Genomic DNA, 23,788 nt, shown 5'->3' with positions numbered 1-23,788 from the left:
AAGTTATCGGGGTAAAGGCTAACAGACTCTAAGACTGGAGCATGCATTATTCTACATGTAGTGCGTGATGAAGAATATTAAATGACCATTAAATGCAGTATTTCTCTTACATGGAGACGTAAAGGCTAGACAATGACGGAAACTATTGATGCGATTCAGTAGCTTAGGAATGCAGAGAAGGAGGGCTGGACTGATAACTAGAATCATAACATACTCTTGGCAGACTCGTAGGCAGAGCCAGGCTGAGCCGGGCACTGTGAGGCAGGAAGTAAGTGAAGGGTCGAGGATACAAGTGGGGGCTGTATCGCTCCTCAGCGAGGACTCAGAAGACAGGAGCTGAATCTGGTGTCCGGGCCCTTTTGAGGCCTAGAAACGGGGACTTTACAATGAAATAACGTGCACACTGAGAAACGTGGCAACGTAACTTTACATAGGCCTGATACTCGTAGCTTTCACGAGAACTGGAAACTGGCATACTAGTGATGGACACAACTGTAATTGCGTCTTTAATCAAACATGGGGATACATATGCATATTTAATCATGCACACATAACATAAGATGAAGGACTCGTAGGGACACAGAACATGGCAAAATTTACTTTTCCACAAAACGACTCGATTCAAAAGATACAATCGTCCCAAGCAAAGCAGGTAGCGCCGCCGCCCAATATCGTTCCAGCCATCGAGAAACAATTGACGAGGTAGGGCGGAGGCCAGAATGCAGGAATACACAGAGCAACAACAGTTCCAAATCCAAAAACAGGTCCGTCAAGCACGGAAAGGAAAGCAGGGGACGCGGGAAGCATCGCAGCACAGCCCGGGCCCCATGCGCCATGGATCGTTGGAGCTTCTCCACCTGCTGGTCAAAAAAGGGGGGCCCCGATGAGACAACCACCTGCGGAACAGGTGTAACGACAACTAGTTCAGGAACCACATCCATTCTCGCCCCCAAGACAGCAGACTCAGCCGGGGAGCATGGCATCGCGGCAGAAGGAGACTCATTGGCACCGACTCGGGGGTAAACCACTACGCTACAAAATGGCGGGTCAGCAATGGCGACGATCCGTCCCTCCAAGTCCCGGGATCTCCGGAGCTGAGCAGTCCGCAGGGTTATCAGTGCAGCCAGCACGTGGCTACGCGAAAGCGTTTCTCCATGTAGTCCAATTCCAGGGGTCCCAAATTCAGCGTTTTTTCCGGCCCCGGGAGGGGTGCATTCCAAGACGCCAACCGCCATTGCAGCCATTTCGTTCTCCGTCACTTCCCCTCCACCTCCGAGTCCAGTCCGACCATCAGATTCAACAGGTCTCACGGCTGAAAGTCGACAGGCGGCGCTTGGTGCAGAAAGGAGAGTCAACAAAAGGCCGGGTGTGCTCCCCGCATCTCGCCGGGGGCCAGACGCTGGTTCCCGGACGGGAATATTAACATGGCCGGGCATCACACCCAGGGGGAACCGGGCGACACGGCCTCTCTCCGGCTCGGCGATATCTCGGGTTCACGGGGCAACCCACTATTGGGAGTGGGTTGACACCAACTCTCCCGGCTCGCGGCTCTCAGGCTCCCACTGACCGGCTTCTCATCCAAACCGGGGCCGCCAACACTACGAACACTGCCGGGCGATCTCTGCAATCGAGGCCCCGGCGTCAGCGCCGCGAAGGCCGGCAAGGAGACGGGGACAGATCTTCAAATCTACTGCATGGTGGAGCCCCAGAAATAGCTGGTAAGTGATCGCTTCTCTTCAAAAACGTAGATCGACAAGCCTCGCTCAGGATTATCGTCAGGATAGGCGTGCGGGGAGGAAGGGCCCTCGGAGCCAAGCGTTCATGCGACTGTTCCGATCGCCATCTTGGCTCCTCCCCGCTTCCTGCATTTCTAGTGTTGGATGAATCAGTACTGACGTCTTGACCTGATGTCGGAGTGTGTCTGTCAGGGGACCTGCTAAGTGAGCAAATTGGGGGATGAACCGTCGGTAATACCCAATGAGTCCCAGGAACGCCCTCATTTCACGCTTGGAGCTAGGGAAGGGGGTGTCTGCAATAGCCCTTATCTTTTGATCTGCGGTTCGATGAGTCCGTGTCCTAGCACATATCCTAAATATTTGACCTTTTGGAAGGCTATGCGTGACTTCTTGGCGTTGACTTTTAACCCGACCTGTTCTAACGCTGTGAATACGGTGTGTAGGTGTCTCAGGTGGGTTTACCAATCAGGACTAAAGATGACGATTTCGTCCAAATAGGCGGAGGCAAAACCAGTCATCTCTCTCAGCACTGCGTTCATCAGCCGTTGAAAAGTGGCGGGTGCCCCATGGAGGCCAAAAGGGAGGACTGTGAATTCATAGTGTCCGTCTTCAGTGGAGAAGGCTGTTTTCTTGCGGTCGTCCTCCCTCAGGGGCACCTGCCAGTACCCTTTGGTCAGGTCTAATGTGGATATATATTTGGCCTCGCCAAGTTTTTCGATAAGCTCGTCTATGCGAGGTATGGGATAGGCATCAAAGGTGGAGATTTCGTTCAATGCTCGGAAGTCCATACAAAATCTCCGAGTCCCATCTGGTTTGGGTATCATAACAATGGGACTGGACAAGTTGCTTTTGGACGGTCTTATGACTCCTAATTTCTGCATGTCCTGTACTTCTTTACGGATGTCTTGTCTCCGAGCTTCTGGAATACGATAGGGTCTGATCTTGACGATTTTACCTGCAGGGGTTTCTATACTGTGTTCGGCTAGGGAGGTTCTTCCCGGTAAATCCGAAAACAAAGAGGCATGCTTCCGGAGGGTTTCTTGTAGCTCCTTGGTTTCTTGGTCCTCTAGCTCGTCATTGATGACCAATTGATCAAGGGTGGTCGGGGAGAGCGGCCTAGGGGGTTGAGACGCGAGATGTACTCCGGAGGGAGGGGCCCGAGCCACTTTTTGAGCAGATTGATATGGTATATCTGTGATTTCGTGGGGCTCACCCGTAGTTTGTAACTGGTCCTTCCCACTGTGAAGATCACCTGGTAAGGCCCAACCCACTCTGCCTTGAACTTCTGCGTGGAGGAAGGGAGTAACACCAGGGCCCAGTCATTTACTTCCAAACGCCGACATTTCTTCCCTTTATCATACACCCTTTTCTGTCTTGTCTGGCTTTTTTCGAGGTTAGTATAGGCGAGGTCCCTTAATTTTCCGAGCTTCGCCTTCAGACTTTGTACGTATTTCAACGTTTTCATCGTTTCTTCCGGTATTTTTTGTTCCCATGCCTCCCGTGTCATTTCCAATAAGGAACGGGGCTGCCTACCATACAAGAGTTCGAATGATGAAACCCCCAGGCTGCTCTGTGTCTGTCCTCGTATTACATATAGGGCTAATGGTAGTAGCTGGTCCCACTCCGTCCCACTGACTTCCAGCATTTTCTTTAGCGTGCTCTTTAACCACATCGCTGCGGCGGCTATTCCGCCGCAGCGCTAAGGGGGCGGGGGGGCCGCGCGGCGGGCGCATGCTGGTGACGGAACCGCTCCGTCACAAGCCGCGGTTTATCTGTGCTCATGACGGAGCAGTTCCGTCATGGCCCCGCCCGCTTAATAGAACGCGCAGGCGCGAAATCAGCGCAGGCGCGGCGGCGGGGCCATGACGGAACCGCTCCGTCATCAGCACAGTGCCACCGCGGCTCATGACGGAGCGGTTCCGTCATCAGCATGGATAGGGTTAAGGTGCGGTTGTAAATTTCCACCAATCCGTCTGTTTGCTGGTGGTACACCGACGTCCGTATTTGCTGTATATTCAAATTACGACATACGTCCTTCATTAGGCGGGAGACAAAGGGGGTCCCTTGATCTGTCAAGATCTCCTTGGGGAATCCGACTCTAGAGAATAGTTCTATCATCTTGTCTGCTACCTGTTTTGATGTTGTCGCGGTCAGGGGGAAGGCCTCCGGGAATCTCGTGGCGTAGTCCACGACGACCAATACGTGTTGGTTCCCCTTTTTGGTTTTAGGTAAGGGCCCGATGAGATCCATCTCTACCCTTTCAAAGGGGCTACCAATGATCGTCAGTGGCTGTAGAGGGACGGCAGAGGGTTTTGTCATGTTTTTCCGTCACATTCTTGGCAGTTCGTCATGGTATCCTTGTAAATGCCTGGCCAATAAAAATGGCGCAGAATGTTCTGAGTGGTTTTTTCGGTACCCGTATGTCCAGCCACCAGATGGGTGTGGGAGAAGAATAACACCTGGTCTCTGAAGGACACTGGTACCAGAAGCTGGGAGGGGTCGTTCCGTTGTCCTTGTCGATACAGAAGGTCATTTTGTATGAAGAACCGGGGATACTCTGTAGGGTCTAGGCCTTGATCGCTGTGTGCTCGCTCCCATGCATTATATAACGTGGGGTCGTTGGCCTGTGCAAACCGAAAGCTACGGTCTAATACCCATGGTTCAGGTGAGACGAAGGCGGGGAGGGGGTCTCGGTCTGGGTCTGCTTGAACCCGGGTATCCTGCTGTCGGGGATTAAGACTTTTGTGGAACATGCATATGAAGGACGGATTGTCTGTACCTATGATGAGATCTTCGGGAAGAGAAGAAAGGACCCCCCCCTTATGGTATGTGGCTCTCCTTGCAAGGGCTCTATCTTGATGTTGCTACTGGGTATTGCTTTATGTCCCCATGTACACAACGTATACTAACCCTCTCCTGTGAGATATACTGAGACTGGATTACGTGTTGAGACTGGATTACCGACTGCCTACAGCCGGAATCTAGCAGGGCATGTATGGAAGACCCGTTTACCCGTACACTTACACAAAAGGTGTTCCCCATTTCCGCCGAGTACAGGACCACCTTCGGGAGGTATCCACACTCCATGGGCTCCTCCGGGGGTTTTCGGAGAGGACACAATCAGGCTATGTGTCCCCAGTTGCCACATTCGAAGCACTGTGGTCCGCTTGGTCCTGGTGGTTCGGGTCTCCATGTGCGAGGCCGGGGGGGGGGGGGGGGTCTATGTTCCTAGGCGGGCGTCTCTCGGGTTTTGGGCCTGGGCGAGTGTTCTTTTCGATATCCCAAGAAGGGGTTTTTGGTTGAGCGCGAGAAAAAGTAGCGGCCATTTCAATAGCCTGGCTCGTGGTCAGGTTGTGGTGCTGTCGCAACCAGCGTTGGATGGCGTACAGTAAAGCCTCCAGATATTGTTCCAAATAGATCCGGTCCATGATCTCCTCCTTGGAACTTGTACTGGGAGTAAGCCATTTATCGGCAGCCATTTTTAATCTTACGAATAGAGTCTTGGGGTTCTCCCCAGGGGAACCTCTCTCTTTTCTAAATCTCAGTCGGTACGCCTCTGCATCAAGCCCCAAATGATCCAATATGATCCTTTTGACTTCAGCATACGGGGTGTCCCCTGTGGGGTTGGCCACTTGATAGGCCGTTTGGGCTTCTCCTACCAGAAGTGGTGCCAAGAAGAAGGGCCACTTTCCGATCGGCCATCCACACGCCCGGGCAGCCCTCTCGAAATTCAGGAGGAAGGAATCAGGGTCCTCTCCAGGTTGGTATTTCTGCAGAGAGACTCCTGCTGTCCCATTTGGAATAACTCGTTCCTCGCTGCTTCCTCAGGGAGTTGCCTCCGTCCAGCTCCTCGGGATTTCCCCAGCTCGAGTGGTTATGGCTTCTTTTATAATTTCTCTGTCAGCTTGGGCGGAATTGAGCTGCTGTTCCATGACCCATTCTAGGCGCTCCTGCCCCTTTATCAGTTGTTGTACAATCGCATTAATCTCTTTAGTACAGATGGCAGAGTTGCCCGCATTCTCCACCACTGTAGAGCAGGCGGAAGAAAAGGGCAAGAGACGTGTTCTAGTGACTGGGGGATTTATTACTGAGTACAAATAGTCAGTGCAAGTTCTCCAAGAACTTAGAGTCTGTCGGGGAGATCTGCTGCGGCCGGTCCGGCGTGTACTCCTCCTTCCCGCTTCTGTCCTCCTTCGTGTATCCGGGCTTCTCCTAGGTAGGTGGGTGGTGGTATCCGTATTGCCGTCGGGTGTTCTCGAGGTGCAAGGGAAAAGGACAGAGAAGGCACTCGTCAGCTCTTTTGAGTGAGAATACGCTAGTGAAAGGGGAAAGGGAGTGCGGAAGCACCCGCTGTGTCACACTCTCGAACTCGGTGTGGAGGAGGGGTTATGTGCACTGGGGAATAGGACCACCGGGAAAAGGGAAACCAGGTCACGTAACGGACCCTCCCTTTCTCCCCACCCAACCCGCTATCCGACCCCGTACCTGCGCAAGCCACACACCTCCGGCGCGTGGCTGGGTGACTTGTGTTGACGGTGGCCTCCTGGCTTCCACGCCGTCGACGGGTCGGCTCCTCTCTCTCTCTCCCACTGTTGTTATGTGTTTCTCCTCTCTCCGCTCGATACTCCGCTCCTGACTCCGCTCTCCGCTCCTCTACGCCTCCGGTGAACAAGCACACCTCCCCTTCTTCGACTTCCGTATTTGACGTTGCGGCGCTCGTTGGCGGGCCCGCCCATTCCTCCTGGCCTTCCCAGTTAAAGCTATAGGGGACCTCTTCGTCCTCCGGCGGGTGAAACTGCAGTCCAGTGTCTGTCCAATCACCCTGCTGAAACGAGAAGAGAGAGGGGGGTTTGAATAAGTCCCCGAGAGGGGGTCCGGAGCCCTTGTCCAGCTGGGATGACCGCCCTTCCCCGCTACAGGTTGCTTAGTGCATCACTAAAAACAATTCATCGAGAAAAGCCCTAACTAAGGGTTATGACTGTTCAAACATGTTTCATTGCCTCTGATTTTGATGGCAACTTCTCAGGGCCTGCTTGTTGAGTAAGATTCTCCACAGTCCTGCAAGAATTAAGTCATCAGAGCAAAGGGGAAAAAAGGATCAGGACATGATATCTGTATTGCTGTTCATATACCATGTGGAAATATAAAAATAAATAGATAGTATATTTACTGCAGGTCCAGTACTGCCTATCTAGGAAGATACTATGTGATAAAGGTGCCCCCCAGGGCTCTTGTTTGAGCCCTACACTAATTAACTTATATATGGCCCCTCTGGCCCACACTGTGAGATCCTGAAGAGTGGAAATTGTGTCATATGCTGATGATACTCAGTTGCTTTTTTCATATGGACCTGAGCCCCACCAGATGCAGCAGTGATTCAAGCACTGTATGAAAGAAATCGCTAACTGGATGACGTTGATCTGTCTCCAGTTAAATGGGAATAAATCCGAGATCGTACTGTTTTGAAAAGCAAGGGAGCTATGGTCACCAGATTGGTGGCCTTTTGATCTCAGGCCTGCGCCCCTTCCTAAGCAGCTAGTGAAGAATTTAGGAGTTAAAGTAGGCCAGGAGTGGTCTATGAGAGAACAGGTTAACTCAACCTGTGGCATGTGCTTTGCCACAATTAAATTGTTTAAAAAAGGTTTTTTCTTGGTTGCGTTCCACCTCCTAGAAAACTTTAGTCCAGGCACTGATAATAAGTCACCTGGATTATAGCAATACATTGTTGGTGGCCGCAAACTCTTCGTTGGTGGCCAAATTGCAGGTTGTGCAAAATACCCCTGCCAGACTAATGTGCAACATGCCAAACCGGTCATCTTCAGCTCCTATTCTTAAAACTCTGCACTGGTTGGCAATAAAGAAACATGCACTTTTTAAATTGTGCTGTCTAACTCAATATGCCCTGTATCAGGCTTGGTCTGTGTATTTGCAACAAAAATTTAAGCTTTATAGGCTCACCAGACAATTAAGATTGTCGAATAAAGCCTTGTCACAGATCCCCCGCATTCGTTCTTTTAACTTTGGTGGCAGAGCTTTTTCCTATCTAGCGCCATTTTATTGGGACACACGCCCCCTTCATATCCATTCCTGTGCTAACTTCAATAACTTTAAAAAACTGCTGAAGACATGGTTGTTCTAGAGTTTCTCTTCCTGGCCAGGTACGGCTGGTGACATATGAAATTGATGAGGCGTAAAAAGATGATCATACTGCACCGTTGCGAGCGGAGCGAGTGAGCCCGAACCCCTTAAGGAGGGTTCGGGGGGAATTCCACCCGAGAAAATTTTGAAAAAAGCATGGACAAATGGTGCATTTTCAAGCAAATTTGAGAAAGCAGGAAGGTTAATAAAGCAATTGTGAAAGTGCAGTTATTACATTAATAGATGTCATAACATAGGTAGCTGTTTATTCAGTATAACCACAGAGCTTCATACTATTACGCTGCTGAATTCAGACTATAAGACTTTCATGAAAATCTCAGCTCTAAGAGTAGCAGAAGTTGCACAGCAGTTGGGAAACAGCCTTTACAAAGCATTGGGAACCACGCATTACCTTTACCACGTTTCCATTACAACGCATGTTAATTTATCACGCATGTCTTTCCACACAGTTTATAGTGTTTAGGTGCTACAGAATGTACGTATTAATATGCCATTTGATCAGTAAAATCTGTTTAGTCCCCAAGTAGAACAGACACTAGAAAACTTTTAAAAACAGAGATAACAATGCATTTCTGAGTACCTCACTCACAGTATTTTTTTTTATTTAACAAATAAGTAGCAGCACTCACTTTTTGTAAAGTAAATCAGCACGTCTCTCTTTCATTGTAGTAAACTTTTCAATAACTTTTTTGTTGAAGTCCGGTATTTTTTGGACTAGCTTGCTCTCTACAGAGAGCATTGCCAAAGCATTGAGTCTTTCCTCTAGCATGGTGTTCCTGAGGAATGTCTTAATGCGCTTTAAGGCTGAAAAATATTGTTCAGCTTCGGCTGTTGTCATTGGAGTGGTAATGACAATTTTTAGTAAACACACTGTCTCTGTAAGTGACTTATCCATATGCAGTTTATGTATTAAAGTCAGCAAAGTCAAAGCACTTTTGGCCTTCCGGTACACAGGCATTCCGTACAGTACAGTCAACTCAGTTCTCAGCTGCTCTTTTTTGAGCATAGGATATGCTTCCACAGCCTGATTCAGAGCACGCTCCGGGAAGGATTCATCATATTGTGCAAACTCTTGACTTTGCAATAATGTAGCACTCACTAAATGTTTTGTGAATGAAAAACGTTCTTGTGCCTGCACAATTACAATGTCACATATCTCCTTTGCAATTCGAACCAAAGAGGTGATGTTTTGCCTGCGGTTTGCAAAAGTAGAATGCTTCGGCAGTTTTCTCCCTAAATCGTCAACCCCATCTCTCACTTTCCTTATGCTTTGTACAAATGTAGTGGTAGAGTCTTTCACAAAGACAGTATCTATGTCTTTTCGTTGTAACTGATCGTATAACACATCAACATCACGCATTATTTCATGAAATAAAAATAGTAAGAACTGAAACTCTTTGTCTTGTAGTGTTCTAATAAAGCCATGGGCTTCATTCTGACTAGTGTGATCAAAGTCTTCACTGGCTTCTATGGCGACAAAACATTTCTCAAGGCCCTCCCTATTTTCAAAGATTATGTTGACTGTACGAATGTGAAAGTTCCAACGAGTTGAGGATCCCCTTGGAATGCTTTTGTCCACAATCTTATGAAGGGCGTCTGTTCTTTTGGGGGAACGTGAGAGGCTGCTATGCCTCCTATATCCTGAAAGAAAACTTGTGTCTCTCTGAGCTTTGATACTGCCTGTTGCATAATAAGATTGAGTTGGTGGGCGTAACAGTGCACAAAATGAGCATTAGGGTACACACCTCGAATTCATTTCTGTACTCCACCAAGGCTTCCACTCATTACGGACGCACCATCATAGCTTTGTGCGATACGTTTTTGTTTTTGAGGCAGGTCCGGAAAAATTAAGTTCAGTTGACACAGCATAGCTTCAGTAATGGCCCCTGCTCTAGAGTCTCTTAAATGTGTGAAACCATAGAACCTCTGCACAACGTTTCTGTCAATGTCAAGGTACCGAAACACTAAGACGGACTGTGTTTTAGTGGCCACATCAGTGGTGTCATCAGCCTGAATAGCCACAAAGTCTGTGTTTCGCAACTCTTGTACAATATGGCTTCTTATAATTTCGAGCATACACTCAAGGAGTTCATTTTGTATTGTTTCAGAGGTGCCCTTAAAGACTGTAGCACGTGCTAAATGTGTTTCCAAATCCTTGTCTATGGTTGCCATTAAATCCACTATGCCTCGGAAGATCCCAGGTTTTGAGGAAGTTTCTGATTTGTCATGGCCTCGCAATGCCAGTTCAATAGCACCACAGAAACGAATGCAATCAATGATCTTGGATAGAATTTGTCTGTTCTTATCAACAGCTTCATTGTGTGTTTGTATGGTTTTGCGATATGCATCATTTATCTGCTGGTCAATTGGTGCGTCTTCCCCCAACATTCCCAGTCTTGTCAGGTTTTCCACATGATTTCTTGTGAATGCATGCTTCTTTATTTTTTCAGATAAATGCTTCAAGTCTATGATTCCTTGCAGTGTCCAAGGCAAGTCACCACCAAAAAGCAAGCAGGGGAAGCAGAACAGAGAATTTCTTATAGGGCACCCTGTAAGCCAATCAGCTTTTGTGTACCAGGTATTTGAGAATGTACGTTTTGACATTTTTCCTCTGTCCTGGGAAGTTTGCTGTAGGTTTATTTCAGGCTGATGAGGTCCTAATTGCTTTAAATGTAGTTTTTGTTCAAGTAGCCGTGCCTGGAATGACCTTGCAATAAGCTCTTGTACTGTATTCATGATGGTGTTGCTGGCCTTACCAATATATATATGAAAGAAACCTGTCAATAATCAAAGTACAATGTATAAGGTGCAGTGCAATAATATCAAATTTCAGTATAAATACATATATCTTGTGCAGTATCGTAATACATCTCCAACAGCTCCCCTTCCCATAAAATGACAGCTAAAAATACAGCCTTACTGCCTCCTGCCTCTCTGTGCCATAGTGGTTGCTGGAGGCACTGAAACAGACACTGCTTGAGGGCCTGGAGAGTGACCGCATACATAACCCTAACTCCATACATAGCCCTAACTTCCATGTAAAAAAATATAGCATCAGTTTCCTTACCTTTAATACTGGTGTTTGCTGGGTCGGTGCCGGGGTGAAAGAGCAGCAAAGGAGGTTGGTGTCCTCTTGTTGTTTGCTGAAAAATTGCCCCAAAATGTGGTAATGTTTCAGGTTGTCAGGCTTTACCAGGTGCTGAAAATGAAAAGATAACACTAGGGTAATCAAACAAAGACTGTGGGGAAAAAACATAACGCTCTAATTTTTTCCTTGCAGTTTGCATGCAGCTCTTAGATGACCGTTATTAGCTTGCAGTTGTAAGTTAGGATTTTAACTTACAAACTGCAAGTAACAAAAGGATCTCTCTGACAAAAGCAGTGACTCACTGACCTATTTACATCATATGCATGTTGTGATCTGCATCAGGTACATGTTCTTTGCAGCAGGCACATTAACCTTCTGCGCTGCCGCCTACTGCCCTGTTCACTACTGGGACCACAAACATAGGCTAGCTCTGCCAGACTGCCAACGCACCTCCATATATAGGCCAACACACATCCCTGGGACATAAAGCACACAGTGTTGCATAGGAAGGCCTGCAGAAACTTTTCTGAAGAATGTACCCACACCAAGGACTTATTTCAACAAATATTTCTTTAAACTACTAAACAGATTTACCATAAGTAATAGCATTCTTTCTGAGTAAAATCCTAACTTCAGCCAAGTTGTTTTTTTCAGTATCAGAGAACAGTTTCCAATGGAAATTAAAATGGAAAATCGTTGTTTTTAGACTTCCCTTTTTTCTTGTACCAGTACCACGTTTAACAGATCAGTGGGAAACTTTCTAAGAAAGAGCCAAAGCAAGAGAGCTTGTTTTTTTTGGAACATTTCGTGCAGTCACACATAAGTAATGTAGCGAACACCAGCTCTGAAATAAATCATGATTAGAGATCGCTCCTTGACACGTCTCTTTAAAGCTGACTGCTGAAGCTCTCCTTTTTTATAGCACTGTGTGTGTGACTGTCTGTCTTCTTGGGCCGGCCTTGGGGACTGTCTGGGAGTAATGTGATTGCGATCTGAATCTGATTGTGTGCCTGCACTGCCACATTTCTAGCTTCATTGAGTTCATTCATAAATCTCACATATGTGGCAGAGCGTGTCCTGGTACTACTTCTGAACTGCTACGTTTTCAATCCCCTGCCAGTGCCCACGCAGCGCCTCTCGCTGTCCTGACACTTGACTGATGGACAAAGGTGCAGTCACATCCAAAAAGACAATAAGACGCTCAAAAGCATTAGTCATCATATGCACATCAGGTCAAATCACCTCCCGTAAACATGTAGCTCCCACCTAAGATAACCAACTAAGCTCAACACCTACCCACTACACAAATGACTCAAGCCTTCTCCCTCCACCATGTGCACAGTGAGGACCACCAGAGCAACAGGTGTGTTCATACACATGCGTATGACATCTCCCCACCCTGGACAACAGCGCTAGCAGCCAGTCCCTCACCCCCTCCACGGCAGCAGGTGTGGGCGCGATAACGTTTCGGAAGGGGGCCCTTTGTGCACAGAGGATAGCGAGTTTTCATTTCTCCCAGAGTACCGATTTAGTTAGCAGCCGTTAGTAGTAAGCAATTTAGTTAACAGCATACGACGACCATCCTCTCCCAGCACCCCACCGATAATATTCCATTATTCACGACGTGTCGGGTCTGGAGCCTCGGCGGCCTGATACATGGTAAGCCTGACTACCTACTCGCCATGTCCATCATCCCACACCCAGCTACCTGTGCCCATTGGGTCTGTTCACTTCCGAGACACATTTTACGGGCCATGTACTTGTTTTTAATTGGAAATACATTTATTACCCAATAATCAAGTACGATGCGCACATGATATGCATTCTGTGCTGGAGCCCCGTATTTAAGGTGTAGGGAACCTCAGAACTTCGACAAGTGGGAGCAGTTTTAGACAGTGTTTGTAATGTCACCGTGAATGTCTGGAGTCCCAGACTCTTCGCTTGCCCCACCTCCTACCGTAAGTCTGCCACAAACGTCATCAAGTAACTAGCAATGGCTCCGCTTCCAATGTTTTTAGTCCTCCCTGTACACACAGCCTGGGCATTTCATATTGTGGAGACTAATATTCTGTTTATTACATACTCAGTAAAAATAAATGGAAATCTGAAACATGAAATTTAGGGTGGCGGCCATCGTTCAGGAGGCGTTGTGTACCCACCTGTCCCACTCAGGCAGAGTGCTTTTTTCTAAAGAACATTATTATTTTATATCTTTTTACGATTGTTGTTTTACATGTTTTTGTCTGCAATTTAAGAAACTACTGAAGGTCTTAATCCGATGTTTCTTGGGGCAGCCCAAACTTCAGTTAGTGTGCGGACGTCTTACTGGAAAAAAAGAAAGACATTGGTGGTCGACCCGGACCAAGCTTTTAAAGCTGTGACCAGAACCCCCGCGACATTCGTATTTAGATGGATTTCCATGCGATCACTGCGGTGCACAGATCTCGTTTTATTGGCACCTACCTATAAAGCAGGCAACCGACGACGACCTTCTCTGTACAGTAGCTTAACTCGAGTGAAGAAGTGTCGGACGTCTGCTGTGCATGTGGCGACGACTAGCGCCCCCGCCCCCCTACACTAGAAACTCAACTAACTACTAGTGAAAAAACGTCACGGCGCGCGCGTCCCGAATGGCCAATCACTGCATGGCTTCACATGCTAAAGTCACACAGTGATTGACCATGATAGCAGTGCTCAGCCAGTGTGCCACCACCCACGCGCGGCATCCAATAATGGATTGCCTGCCCTTCTGCGCGGTGGGCCAGCCAATCCTGGCGCTGCATGCAGCGCTAGGATTGGGCTAGCGGGGCACACAGACTACTCGCCCTGGCGCGCCTTTTAAACCCCGGGCCCGGCTACAGCAGCACCCCCCTGCCCTTCGGTCCGTCTCTAAAGGGGAACGCTGTTATCAGGTAAGTAACGCGCATGCTCGGCCAAGTTACAGGCCAAAAATCGTCATGCACAGACAGTACTGCTGCTGGTGCTGGCCTGCTGCAGAAGACTGTCACTCAGACCAGCCAGCCCCACCCCCTGTGCACTCCTTATTCCATCGGGTGTGTCCCGAAGCGCTGCGCTGCGGCGGCAGTGGCGCTTTATTATTTGTGATGTAGTCTGAATTCAATTATTTCAATTTGTGTGTTATGCTCTTGTCACGGAGGTGCGTCCAGGGCAGTGGGGCTATGCCCCTACGCCCCAATGGACGCACCGCGGCTGTTTCTGGCTAATTAAAGCGTAACGCCAAGATATCCTGCAGGGATGAGTCTTGCGTGATGTTAAGTACAAAGAACATATTAACGGGTAAGTAGCACTTGAAGAACTGCCTTTCAAATACAATAAATCGGTTAGTACCTTGCCAATAAACATAGCCCCATCAATATATTAGGTGTGGACACTAAACCATGATAATGGTGCTAATTTTCTGTAATTATTTTGTTTCTTAAAAGGCGGTGCCTGGCTCAGTCTTGGTGCTTGGCCCACAGACGCCCCAGCAACAAAGGTGGCTGCTGCTAACAACAAGGAGCAAATATTGGTGCACATAAAAAATTGTGAAGTGTACTGCCGGAGTGTCCCAAAGCGAAATCCGCAGCACAGCAAACCTGCACCTCACTGCTTAGAAGAGGAAGATAAACTGACCGAGTGACACCACCAGGGAACCAATAGTGCCTGCCTGTCAGTTGTATCTGGGATTAGTTACAACAAACAATTATGCCCAAGTATCTGATATCCATTATGGTCAGAGACAATTTAAAACACATTATGGGCATCTGAAAGACTGGCACATACAAGCACAATTATTTAGTGAACTTTTGTAGAAAATACACATACCGGTGGGACTCCGGAGACTTACCAACTGATACTACTACGTCTGACCGTGCATGAGTCAGTGCAGGGGACGAGATTTTAAATGCTCACATGTTGGACCGCAAAAGCGTTCTAGATACTGGTCCAACGTCAGCCATATTGGGAGTTGAATACAGATGTATTTAACATTTTGGTCTTAATTCAAACATGCCATGTGAACACAGAATAAACTATTCAGATTTGTATAGGGGTAGACCTAGCATTAGTTATGATTGTGGTTTGAAATTTATACAAGGTCATTTCCGCTACCCACTGACCATATTGACAACTTGATGCAGTATGATGTGTGTTCACAATGCCTGCATTATTAAGCCTCGCGTGTTAACTACCTCCTCGTGGTCGGTCACAGTATTAGATGGTCTGTCTTCAGCGCCCCATGGGTACATGCAGCGATGTGTCTCTTCTATGAAATTGCTATAAATAATCCCCTCTTGAACTCATAGAAGCACATCTATAATGTCACCGTTAGTTGCAGGGTCTCCAAATTCCTCCAAGTGAGGAGTATATTTACCAGCAGTAGAAAATTGAGCATACTATCGGCCAATACTGCTCTCTAAGATGTTTTTGCAAGTTCCATAGAGTCCATAACTACTAGCTCCTAATTTACTTTCGATGACTTGACTGGGATTTTTTGTGAGATGATATCAAGTGAGTGGAGAGCACCTCTTCCATGTTCCCTCCAGGCTCCTATTCTGGTACAGTCAGTCAATTTATCAGCCAAAGCCGGTGCCTATATTTTCGTAAGGTGGGGAATTGGATAAGGCAAAGGTGTAAAGTTCCACCTGATATGTGACTGGTGATTCACAAGTCCTACAGTTTTTTTTGAGGTTTGTGATTGTCTGAAATCCTCACAGTTCCTGCATTGATCCGTCCTCTGCATACAAGATTTGTCTTATAGTCTACATTTGACAGCTGTATCAATGTCCCAAAATGTATATTTTGTATTACTATAGACAGGTAGTTATCAGTAACAGGATTTTTTTCTCCTCATACTCCTAGAGGTTCCTGATGATGCATAAGGAAAAATGACCAGGGTCCACGCTGTTTCTCAGAAGGTTGCAGCACCTGGTACAACTACTACATCAGCGGTCCTGTAAGTGTACAGGTCTGTACAGGTCAGTAATTAAGATTTAGAACCTTGTGCATATCTCACATGTGAAACCAGTATATATTGTAATTAAACATGCTGAGTGGTCCTATCCCATTTATGAAATCATCAGCTGTTCTGAACTTTTTGGCCAATCACATATTGCGTATTGGTATTTTTAAGACAATGGGTGTGTTTGTAAAATTAGAACTACAAGTTCCAGAAGTGTTGATCGTTAAAAGAACAGGACTTGCCGAGGGCTTCCTGCATGCCAAGTGGCCCTGTGGCAGCTAGCTATAAAGTGGCAGCTTATGAAACAAAAAGAGCATTCAAAATATTTATAGCCAAGGAAGTAGAGCGCAATGCATAGATGGGGAAATATTAGGGCTTCACTCAAAGGAAATCTCTTGATGTTCACCAATGCAATGTTTGCTTGTGCTTTTTCATGGGCTCTATTTCAATGTCAGGTTAGAAGGAGCTACCATGGGACCTTTCTTTGCACACTTGGGAAGTGAGCTTAGCAACTGAGCTTGCAGAAAGAGCTGTGATCAAAAAAGCCCAAACAGTGTATTTTAGCGTACATCATATATTCAGTTATATTGAATGAGATCCTGATTTTCATGAGTAGTTCAGCAGCTAGGTAGATAGGTGTGCAATTTTACAGGGGGTCAATCTACCAAATGTGAATTTACAATTCTAGATGTATATTTGCATATTACATGGGCATGACATACATGTGCAAATTTATGTGGGTAGTCAAAAACGTTTGCCACGCACATTCTTCTACGTTCATCAATTTGCTGCTGCCAAGGTGGGAATGGGGCCGAATCACACACCAAACTAGTGAAGTTATAGGGGAAGACGTTTCTCCGTGGGAGTAAAATATCTCGCCACTGAAAAATAAATAATTGAATAGTTAATTAATGCCATTACATTTATACAGCACAATTGACCCATTTGTAAATATACTCCTTTGACATTTATATCTGTGAAAATGGTTTCACATTTTAGTAGCTTGAAAATCATGTAAGAATTATTGAGCTACACTTGGCAAACTGTGACTGTGTTAGCTTTACAGGAGTATCCATGGAATACTCTGTGAATTTTAAAAAGTCAGAAGTTTACTTCAAGTATAGTTGTAAGTCTACAGAAATAAATTTCTGTCTGTTTTTTCGGAATCAAGCCTTAGAAGACCATAGATACAGATTCATTCTTGAAGAGGAATTCATGAAAAAATTGAACACTGAAACATCTGTTATAATAGCAATATTCCACTGCATTTGTCAGCAACATTTCCTCTGTTTAGTGTATGCTATGGATAGGGTTTGCGGTTTTCAGTTAAATAACCTATAAAATGCCACAGGAGTGAATATTTGCTTTTCGGTAGAAACTAGAGTACACCAGGCCTTGCTGCACTTTTACTGCTTGTGGAGCCTATGTTGTCAAGCAGAATAAGTACAATCCTTACCCCTGATCAAATTTCTGTGATGTACATGCTTGCGGTGTGACACGCTCAAGCCATGGTAAGCCACCTAATATGCCCCTGAGACCAGCTGCAAGGTCTCTGAACCCTAGGATCTACGTCTACTCCCTTTCTGGAAGCATCACTATCTTCTAAGGCTTCAGCTCTCTGCTTACTGCATGTTGCTGTGTAGTGGTCACTAGGCTTGCAGCTGACTGTCTTGGCCCAGGGCAAGGAGCAACTCCATAATATCCTCCTTCTTGAAAGAGAGTGAGACTTGAGCTTTAATTTCTAAAAACTCAGGTCTCTGATGTGTGGTAAGTATGAGCACTGTGCCTGTGTATGCCTCCATAGTCAATGTGCCACCATAAAACACTGGATCCAGCACGCTGCTCTAAAATTTACATCATAATGGTCTGAAAATATGTAGGTAAGTGGGGCATTGCGTCTTACAGAAGGATCTAGTGTCAGATGAATATCTTCAGTGCCCATGTGTCTGCTCAGAAGGGGTCCATCTATTGGTTTTGCTTAAGCTTCTTTTAGTGCATACATGAACTCTGAAAATTTACAAAGTAGAGTATGTAGCTGCAGAGAGTCTAGCTCGGAAAAATGCAGGGGCAACCATGACTTGTATTTCCTAGTATCTCATGCTTACGGCACAATTTCAGCAAAAAGAGGTACATGGCAGTCGCGGCTGCTGCAGGTAAGAGCGGTGGGGCCAGGTGAGGGGGGATTTCGAGAGATGACTACGAGGGAAAATTAATTATTTATTTAATTTTCCCTCGTGGTCATATCTCGAAATCTCCCCTCACCTGGCCCCACCACCCCACTGCTCTTACCTGAAGCGGCCACGGCAGGTACATGGACATGGACAAGTTCTGAGCCTGTGCATTGACTTGGGATGTGTTCCTGATACAACTCAGGTTAACCAAGTTTATCTTTCATTCCTACTGTCTCTGCCTTAGAATGAAGCTTGGAACCTATGGTGCCAAAACAAGGCTTGACACTGGCAAACATCGCCTACACAAACAACTGGAACTGCATTTAATGGAAACTAGAGCAGTGCAAGCTTCAAAGAATACAAAGATAATGTGCCTTATGCAACTCTTACACATGCCTGGTGTGAATGCTGTCTCCACAATACTTTCAAATAAGCAGTGGCCCACATGTTTGCTAAAATCAATCTTTTGGCTTTCAAACAAACACACACTCCCATAGAGATGTCTCACCAATATAAAATAAATGTCGTTCATGGTGCAAACTGCTCATGCAGATGACCCATAGCTTCTTGCAGGTCATTAAGTTTCTTTACTACCTCATCTGCTTCTCCCTACATCAGCATTTTTTTTGTCAACAGAGTCCGAATGTACGCCTTAATTCGTCTGCAGGGTTCTTACATTTGACCGTCAAGAGCAGGAATAGAACCTGCTACACATGAAGGGGGTCTGAATACATTTATTAGTCCAAATCATTCTGGTATATCAAGAAAAATAACAGGGAAGTGTGACACTTGACTTGGGGTTTTGATCAAAAGGCTGTAAAGAGGGATGTGAGTACTGGGAATTTTGACAGGCAAGGAGCTGATGTGAGAAAAATAATGAAAAGTTACTTGAAAGAGCAAATTCAAGGAAAGGAAATAGAGGCGGTGTTTGAAACTTTGCCCTTTCTGCAGGGTCACCTCGGATTTTTTTTGCCTTTTGCTGAACTGTATTTTTACTAATTATAGACCTCTGCGCATGTTATCTCTGCTAACCAGTGGTAAAGTGCTTGTGCTTCTACTTCAACATGGTAACATTGGTATATTCATAATTGGCATATTTTACTTACCTATATGTCCCTATTGTATGGTATCAAGGTGTTCCTAGGGCATGTAAGTTAAAGTGACTATTGGACTGCAGCACCCATTGGGTCATCCACTACAATGACAATGTAAACATGGCTGCAGGCCTACCACCAGTTGCCTGATTGTGCAGGTTTTAACTGCTAAATTATACCTGTTAAAGTAACCCCTTTTTTGATAGGCCTAAACTGTCCTTTTAAGTATTTAACGGCACCCCTAGTAAGCCTTATTGCCCATAAGGCAGGGTACATGGTATTTAAAAGTAGGACATGTGTAGGTTTAATGTTAAACATATCCTTACACTGCCCAGCATCTCAAAGTTATTTTCACTGTAGCAAGGCTGGCTTTTCTATTATATCTATCTATAGGGAAACACTGGGATACAATATTAAATATTAATAATGTATCTCAGAAATGTGACTAGCTAGAAAACTAATTAAACAATTTTATTAATTAAATGTTATTACACATCCAATTCAATGGTGTATTCGTTTTTCTCTCAATATTACTCAAAAGTAACTTTTAGAAGGTCAGCTTTGCCCTCCCTGAAGTTCCTTGAAGCTAAATCTGCATTGTGCTCTCCAACTTTGGCTGACCAGCCAGCAGCATTTGAATAGGCGTGAATGTGGTGTGTATTTGCTCCCAGGAGCAAATATAAGGCTGACCCGAATGGGCAGAGAGGACTCATCTGAACCTAACAGAATATGCCAAGGAGCTGGGGGAATCCTTTTTGTCAGTAAAGTCTCAAATCCTGCTTGAATGTCACATCCTGCTTTGGTTTTGTCTGGGGTTTTGCATATGACTCTTTGGGGCATCACCTGGCCCAGGCAAATGTTAACTGAGACTTGGGCGTGGCCCTTTTATTTGTCACCCCAGTCAGTTAGGCCTCAATCATTCTGGGCCTCTATTTGATGTTACAGTGTCACATTCTTGTTGACAGATCTGTTGGATTTACATATAACATGTGGGGTGCACTTCAAATTGTAAGGGCTGGAGGTCCAAAACAATTCTTGGGTATCTCATTTCTGGTTGCTAGAAATTCAGAATTGTTCTACTAGGCTTCTGTCTCAGGTTGTTGTGGGTAAAACTGGATTTTGGTGTTAAATGTGGGAGGACAATAGGATTACAATAAAACACTCCTCACACACTCCCCGAGCTCTCAGAGTCCAAATTTAGTGTGATTGTAAACTTCGACCATCTTGAATAAGCCCAAAGTGGGTAGAGATAGCCCCGCAACCTTTACCTCTTTTGTTTGGGCATCCGCAGGGGTCATTCCCACCCACTAACTAGTGCCAGACATAATTGTTGCACCTCCAGGGACCCACTTCAGAACACTCTTGGACCTGTGGAAGATCAAAAGAGGACTGAACCTGCTGTTTGAGACCTGCGAAGAGCCTAGAGGACTGGACTGGCTCTCCCGCTTGTAACAAGAATAAAGAAGTGAACTCCAATGGTCATAAGACTTACCTCCTGTTAAAGCTACAGGGGCACTACAAGCTGCAACAGGCCTTTCCTTGCAACTGAAGAGTGGCAATGTGACCTTGGCTGGCCCCTCCTGCTGGCCCTGTGAGTCTCTTAAGTACCTCCCATAAGGTCCTATGGGGCTTTAGAAGTGTACTTCTATGATGGTTTGAGACTTATAGGACTAAAGTAAGAAGGTAAAATCTTTCACCAGGACAAACCTGATTATAGTGTATCCGACCCACTCTCCTTTGCGGTCAGCTTCAAATTGCACCTAAGTCCTTTTCTACTACGATCATTGACTCTCATTAGTACTTTGTGGTTCTTTTTTATATATATCTTATTATTGAGGACAAGATTAGACAATCCAGGCAGCATAAAAGCTTAAACAATTGCAGTATTCTATTGATACATGGCGGACAGCAAACAAGAGAGCTCATACTCAAGCCTTACATTTTAATCTCGACTCACCAGTAGAAGATCTATTAAGTCCTCGCTTCTTCTGACTTCTGGGGGCTCATATAATCTCCCCTGTATTCATTCCATTTTTCCCAGACCTGTGTCCACTTAGTGGGCCACCCTCTAGATTCATACATGGCCTTCTCTGTCACCATACACCAGTCCATATCCTTCCCCCATTCATCTAACGTTGGTGGGCCTCGCGCCTTCCATTTCCTTGCTATATTTCTTCTTGCAATCATCAGGCTCAGAGTCACCCATATTATTTCTTTAGAGGTCAAATCTGTTGGGCCCTAGATATTCAGGAGACTTAATTTGATGTTACAGTCAATTATTTGTCCCATTACTCTTTCCATGCACCCCACTACCGCTGACCAGTACTTCTGGATATATATACACTCCCAGAGTATATGTATAAAAGTGCCCTCCTACCCACATTTCCTGAAGCACCCTGCCTCAGTGTCATATCCCATTCTTACCACCGCTGGTCCAGTGAGGTATATTCTGTGAAGTATCTTCACTTGCTCTAGCCTGAGCCATGAGGAAATGGCCACCTCTTTAGGAGAGGTCAATACCTCAAGCCACTCCTCATCTTCAAGCCCAGCAACATCATAGCCTCTTTTTTTTAAATTGAGGACATGATTAGACAATCCAGACTATACAATCATGAACAATTGCTGTATTCTATTGATACATATGGCGGACAGCAAACAGAAGAGCTCATGCTCAAGCCTTACATTTTAATCTCGACTCACCAGTAGAAGGTCTCTTAAGTCCTTGCTTCTTCTGACTTGTGAGGGCTCTCATAATCTCTCCCTGTATTCATTCCATTTTTCCCAGACCTGCGTCTACTTAGTGGGGCACTCTCTAGATTCATATATTGCCTTCTTTGTCACCATACACCAGTCCATATCCTTCCTCCATTTATCTAATGTTGGTGGGTCTCGTGCCTTCCATATCTTTGCTATATTTCTTCTTGCAATCATCAGCCCCAGAGTCACCCATATTCGTTCTTTAGAAGTCAAATCTGTTGGGCGCCAAATATTCAGGAGACTTAATTTGATGTTACAGTCAATTCTTTGTCCCATTACTCTTTCCATGCACCCCACTGCCGCTGACCAGTACCTCTGGATAAGTATGCACTCCCAGCGTATATGTTTAAAAGACCCCTCCTGCCCACATTTCCTGAGGCACCCTGCCTCTGTGTTATATCCCATTCTTACCATCGCTGGTCCAGTGAGGTAAATTCTGTGAAGTATATTCAATTGCACTAGCCTGAGCCTTGAGCAAATGGCCAATTCTTTAGGAGAGGCTAGTGCCTCGAGCCACTCCTTATCTTCAAGCCCAGCAACGTCATAGTCTCATTTTGTTCGAAGCTGGAGTAGAGAGTCTATTGTATTATTGATTCGATTTTTGTATATTAGCGATATGGCTTCCTCCAGGAGATCTCCATCTAAGACCCTATCTTTAAGTGGGGAGAATTCTGATGCTGTCTCCCCCTGTTTTATCACAGCTAGTAAAGCATGCCAGATCTGCATGTACCTGTAGTATTCAGTATCAGCAGGCTCATACTCTGACTGTAGTTGGGCGAAGGGAATCACTCCACCCTCCTTTTATAAGTCTCCCACTCTTGAAATACCTATCAGGTCCCAACTGTCAAACCCCCGGGTGTGTCTCAACTTGCCTAGCTGATCAGTGTACCAAAGTGGTGTGGCCTGTATGATATTGGCCTCCCAGCCCAAGCTCTTCGTAGCCGTCTTCCATACTTGGACTGCATGTCCCGTGGGCCCTGTCAGTTTCATCTTAGCTGGGCTTGAATATAGTGGCCCTTCGAAGCCACCCCCCGGAAGGAGCCATCTATCCATTTGGAATCCAGGGTCTCCCTGTGCTCTATATGTACATTGATTTATCGCGGCAAGCTGTGTCGCCCAGTAATATTTTTTTATGTCTGGGAGGCCAATTCCCCCATTGTACCACCCTAGTGTTAGCTTCTGAATGGAGATTCTTGGTGGCTTACCGTCCTACAAAAGTTATCTGAGGACACTATTAATGTCTTTAAAGTATTCAGACCCAACCTAGTGCAGCGTATTTCCTGAGACATACAAGAATCGCGGGAGGGACATTATTTTAAATAGGGCTGCGAGCCCAAATAGGGACAGAGGGAGCGATCTCCAGTGGAGAACATCTCTTATAAGTTGCTAATGGGGGCAGAAGATTGTGCTTGTAAAAATGGGACGGGTCTTTACATACCCGGATCCCCAATTATTTGAAATCTTCCTTTGCTTCTGTGATAGTGAAACCCCTAAGTAGTGATGGTGGTGTCCCACTGAAGACATAGAGTACTGACTTAGACCAATTAATTTTATATCAAGCAAATCTGCCGAACACAATGAAGATGAGCAATATCATATTCAGAGAGGCCGCGGGCAAAGCTAAGTATAATAAGGTATCGCCAGTATATAGTGAAATATGGTCTTCCCAACCTTCAGCCCATCTGAGTCCACTGACAACGGGTTCTTTACTTATCCACATCGCCAGCAGATCGAGTGTCAAGGCAAAAAGCAGAGGGGAAAGGGGGCAGTCCTGTCTGGTGCCTCTACTGAGTGCGAATGTACAGGATTTCCTATTGTTGACC

This window comes from Lissotriton helveticus, chromosome 5_1, assembly GCF_964261635.1.
Source record: "Lissotriton helveticus chromosome 5_1, aLisHel1.1, whole genome shotgun sequence".
NCBI classification, from domain to species: domain Eukaryota; kingdom Metazoa; phylum Chordata; class Amphibia; order Caudata; family Salamandridae; genus Lissotriton; species Lissotriton helveticus.
Note: the sequence above shows the minus strand (reverse complement) of the source record.